We start from the raw sequence: 6,000 nt of genomic DNA on the forward strand, positions 1-6,000 counted from the left end.
ATAATTTGAGCTTTAGAAGCTTAGAAATGACTATCTTATGAAAAAATACAAGTAACGTCCTTGAACTGTCTTTCCTTTGTATTGTTTGCATACTGAATTAGCACCTTTGTGTTGCAAACGTAACCAATTCTTCCTTCAATAGTGAAACCATCCAGCGTTTTTGGCACACGTCAAGTGGGATCACATTTTGCATGTGTCGCAATCAACCCAGTTTGGTTACTTGGCTCACCATCACCCTTACATAATCCACTCTTCACCTTACAAAATCCACTCTTCACTGTCGTGATTAGGCGCAATTTTATCTACAACATCAGCCGCATCACTGCTAAATTTATCTTACTTTTGAAATGCTAAAATTGATTTAACTTTACGCTTTTCTCATCATTTCCTGGAAATTCGGACAACCAACGGACGTTTGGTTAGAGGACACTAATTATTTTTGTGTGTGTGATAAGTGTGGCAAATTTGGTAAGGACATCTCCCCTTATTTTGTGTTTTATCACTGATCATTGTTTCCTTTTTTGCTGAAAATTTTGCATTGAAAAAAAGGAGAAAATCGGTAAATTTCAGCCTTTCCATTGTTCTTATTTTGTTTCTATTGGGACTATAAAATTGTTCTTTAATAATCAGGAATTGAATTTTAAAAATTTAGAATATTAAATGATTTTGTTTCACCCAGATTATTCAATTTTAATGTCTACTTTAAAGTTCAGTACTTTTTCAGATTATTGATAATAGCAAAAATCTTTAAGCCGCAGGGCTTCTTGTTTCTCTTTTGTCTCTTTACATTGTTGTTTATACAGTTACATATTATTATGCCATCACAAAATTGCCAAACACGTGCAAGTCAAAACTACATATTTCGTTTTAAATCACATTTCCATCAAATCAAGGCGCACGGACGTCATGCATGTCATTTTACTGTTCTAAATGGTTGGGAGGTACTCAGAAACAGAATCTAGCGGGTTGCAGAATTCAGAAACAATGAGATTTAATTATATTACATTGTGCGCATATGTACAATCTAATAATCTAACATTTCACAAACAAAACTATATTAGGTTAGTAATTATTCGTGGACTCTCCGTCGAGATTGTTTTGTTGTTTTTGTGACACGTTATGCATACAATAAATTGAAACTGAGAAACAATATTATCACAAGGCGCAAACGAAGTGTGTTTGAATGACGCTGTACATGAAGTGACTGGTATTCACATTAGGTTATCATCGAGGATTTTAAAACCAAGTAATAATTTTTACACAAGTGTCCTTGAATTTCTAAGTAACAAGAATATGAAGAAAAATTCTTGCGGACAATCGACCAAAATATAATTTTACAACCTAAACTATGATATTGACGTATATGTATATTACTTTCTAAAAACGGCATCTAAAACTTACTCTTCAACATTATTCATCACTCAATTTTTTCTCGCATAGCGCCAATTAGTCGCCAATAACGTCATCAAATGCTATCATGGTGAAGTTACAAGAAAGAAGCCTGCTTGCGTTACAATCTTTGATGTACACATAAAAATGAAATGAATGGAAAAAATAATAATTTTATAACATAAAGTAAAAATCGTTTCTTAGAATTGAACAACGTGCCTGGCGAATTTATCTGATCCACTTTAGGGTCATTTACTAAGTGGTGTTGTGGATTTTCAGGGTTTTTGTTTGATTCTGCAGGGTCTTATATAAAGAGTTTTACTCTTAACATAAAAGAAATATAATGAAACTTTCACCATAACTAAATTAATTTATCTATGAAATATTTCACTGAAATCTGTGGTCCATTTTAATAGTTTTGATAAACTGGTCCAATACAAAGTTTTTCAGGGTTTTTTAAAAAGTTTAATTTAAATTTCAGCGTTTTGAAGTTTGAATACGAAAAGAGATATTTCATGTTGAAATATGGCAAAAAGTCTAAATTTGCCATATTGCCATGTTTTAACATGGAATATTTTCTTAACGAAAAATCGGGAAATAGATAGCCATACTATCAATCAAGAGAACTTTCCATCCCTTTTCCAATAATTCTTTTTATTTTTTATAAATCTTGGCACAGAAAAGCGGACATCAGCAGAAAATGTCAAACTTGGAGTAAGTGCTGTAATCTTCCAATGCGTGTAGTGAAAAGAAGACGAAACCGTTATTGTATTTCTGCCCAAAATTGAAGCTATTTAATAAATCTTGATAAAGTTAAAAAACTGCTTTGATTTGTTTGTTTTTTTTGTTTTAATTGATTCCCGTGAGTTTTCGAAATTCGTTCCAGCAGATTCTGTGGCTTCTAGTGCCGGTATTTTTTCTTGAAAAAAAATACTCTTTTGTGGTAAGGTCATTTACGAAATCGTTAACGTTAGGACCAACTTCTGCATGTATTACATATCTTTCGGAATACTACTAAAAGTGTAATTTTGTATTGCGCTTTTTACTTTTATCATTCTGTGGGAAAAGGCGGCACAAAATTTCAACACGCGTTATTCGTTTTTGTTAGTTTCGCGTAATCTAATTTTCTCGCACATTTTGAAAAGAATATCCCACGCACATCAAATACTCGCGCAGTGTATTACCAAAAAAAAAAAAAAACTGTTTGTGCACAACGAATTGTTCTGCAGAGCGTTCATTTTCCTACCTCCTCCCCAGGGTTCTTCTACGCTATGATATTCAATTTTGATGTATTTCGGAAGATGTTAGCGCCAACGAAACAAGAAGCGCTAGGGACAAAGTATTGGATAGTTTAATTTTGCTTGCAACTTTCGAAATTTTTAGCAACCTTTTTTTTAATTTCTAGTGTCTGATATGTTAAACACAACTCTAACGTCAATATCCTATGCTAAATTAATGAAGCCATTACAATGCATTTAAAATTTTGAGGCCAAATAACTTGAAAAAGAGGTGGTGACGTCAATGATCTATCACTGCGTGGATAACTAGGGACCACCTGGGACCAATTTAGGTAAGTTTCCCAAACCTGGGTCCCTAAATCCGATTCGGAATGAACGGGTTGATGACGTCATCAAAAAAACCTTTAAGCCACAATATTTCCGTAACCGTTTGTCAAAAGTACATGATCCTATACATTTTCTTGGTCAGCGTTTCAAGAACTATAACATGAAGGCAACGGATATACAAACTTCAAAAGAAAAATTTTCTGTACTTTTATTAGGGACTTTGCTGACGTCAGCAAAATTTTTAAACCTTTATATCTCATTAACCATTCATCAAAAGCACGTGATTATATACATTTTCTTGATCCGTGCTTTAAGCTCTACACAGGCAACGTACTAACAAGGTTTTAATTTTATTTTGCAGATGGTTTGCTGACGTCATCAAAATTCATATGACGCTTATTTTTCAATTTTATCCTGCCTCAGTGGGTTTTTCCACCGGCTTTATCGACTAGTATATATATAATTAAAGAAAATTTTTATATCTTTCATTCAAAAGTTGCTCTGTTTGTAGGCGAAGAATTGAATTATCTCTTATAGATTCTAACTTTTGTGAAAAAGTTGTGGCACTGATTACATTTAACGCATTAAAAATCCTCTCCTCTTTTTTTCAGTATGCAAGGAACTTGGAGAGATATAATCCTTGCTACTGTTGGTAGATGTGTGATGAGAAAGTGAAAATAAATTCAATACAATTTTGATGTGGATATTGTTTTACGTGTTTGTAGAGCATGTTTAAGTGTGATACTGTGCAGTCGAAGAATAGAGCTTGGTGTTCTTGACTTCCCTTCCTTGTATGCTAACCGGTTGATTTCAGTTAGTGCATATAATAACTCCACTATTTCTTCTGGGCAAATTTTTTTTTATATTGTTGTGAACTAGTATGGCTGACAGTCAGTAATCACATCCCCTCACTTTATCCTTGTAGCCATAACATCCATGGAGGGTATCATAAAGTGTTTTCTTTTGTTGTTCATTGGGACATTCTGGTGACACGTCCCATATATTTTTTATGTGACATTTTGTGTCATGCAGTGGCTCAACAAGAAAAACTTCATAATTTTCAATCCTTTATGGACTGATCTCCATTTTGAAAGCAAAGTGGTAGTAGTGTGACAATGCCTGACAAATGATCTCTTAAATATTGTACAATTCTGAGTTTTTTTCATTCAAAACTCCCCTTACCAATTCCCTTTGACCAAGTTCTCTTGTTAGGTCTGATACATTCGAGTTTTGGAATGGACTCACTTTGTTTTTGTTTTTACCATCAGATGTTAATACAACCTTAAACATTGAGATGGAAAAACTTATTTCCTTTCTATTTTAATTTACTGCTGACGTGAAGTGTCATTTGGCTGCTCCATTTCAGCAATTTATAACTTGTTTTGCAACACCTGCTCTCATCAGTATAGTTTACATTTAGATTAATCAGGTAAGTTCACGTTATGTTAAAATGAAATAAAAACCACATTGAGAAATTTTCAACATGAATCAAGAGTTTGTGTATACATGTCAGCAAAATGTCAACATAAATTAGGAAAGTTGTAATAGGCATACATGCTTTTATATTTCTAATATGCAATTAAATGTTTTATAAGGGTTATTTTCAAATAAATGGTATGTAGAAATAGATTGCCACATTTTTTCTTTCTTCCAATGATGTAGATTTTCTTCTTTATGTATACACTAAGTCTGTAAATCTGCCTATGTTTCCTCCACAACAGCAAGGATAAATTTCCCCGACACTATTTACATACCTAAATTGGATTTCAGGATGGTCTCCTATAAGTACAATATATAAAAAAACAGTCAATACACTAAATTTAATATATACACTTAAAACTATGCAAAATTAGAACGGTTAAACACATGTTGTCAAAGATGGTCACACTTAATACACCAAGCTGTCTGTGTTTGTTGTTCATTTTTTTTCTAATATCAGTTAGAGGAATTTTTCTGCCAAATACTGTGTAAGATGTTTTGTTAAGATTACTACTAGTATTAATTGTAAATTTTGTATACTCTTTTTTCTTCACCAGATTGCCAAGTAAAAACTTGATTTGATCGTATAGTCGAGGCTTTGGAACTGATACTCCAGAGCCGCCTGAAAATCAGTAGGTAATATTTTTAATAAAAGTTTATATGCATAAATAAATTTCTCATTTTTTAGGTAAAATACGTTCAATGGATATGGCCGTTAATTTAATTCAGCAACATGGAGCAACTAATTCGATTAGATTGTGTTAAATAAATGAAAAGTAACTGATCTACGCATTGAAACACATCCAAAAGCATATATGTATGACATTTTTTCCTACTTTCTTCGAACTTTGGACGAGTTAAACATGTTATTTTTTAAGCGATTCAAGCCAACACCTTCATTTTCAAGCAATTCCCACACTAGCATATTACCGTTGATTCCTGATATGCCATATCTTCATGCGAGTTCTGAAACATTAACCTAAAGAGAAATTATAAGAGTACAGTATTTGTTCAAAAAATATATTTTTTTCTTACAGTTACATTGCGTAACCAGAGAGGTGTGTAATACCTGGTCACCATCTTGCATATTATTTACTTCTTCGACTATGCTGCAGATTCTTTCATAATGCCCATATTATTTTCGCTAATCGGGATCTGTGCTATTGTTTCTGATTTTGTGCACATCTGAATTTTTGTGTTTTTTTTCCTTGGTTGCTTATTTGTGGTGTCCCCTAAAATTTTACGCTCTGAATTTGAATTCAGGAATAGTTTTTGTGACCTTTGATAAGTGATGTAGAACTTTCGACAGCGGTGGAAAGAGTGTTTGTTTTTGCTATGCAGGTAGTAATTTCCAAACTTTGGTTGAAAATTTAGAAACATATTTTTCCTTTGCAGCACCATGCCAGTGTTTTCTCCTCAAATAGGCAACAAATTCTTTCGATTTTCGAATGAAATGTTCTTTCTTCATAACAATTTCAGTGGCTCAAAATTGAGCTTCAAACAGTTCATTTGTCGTAATTCGACGAATGAATTCCCTTATGTGCGCTTATTAAAAATCCACATTAAA

Source organism: Hydractinia symbiolongicarpus, chromosome 4, assembly GCF_029227915.1.
Source record: "Hydractinia symbiolongicarpus strain clone_291-10 chromosome 4, HSymV2.1, whole genome shotgun sequence".
Classification (NCBI taxonomy): Eukaryota; Metazoa; Cnidaria; class Hydrozoa; order Anthoathecata; family Hydractiniidae; genus Hydractinia; species Hydractinia symbiolongicarpus.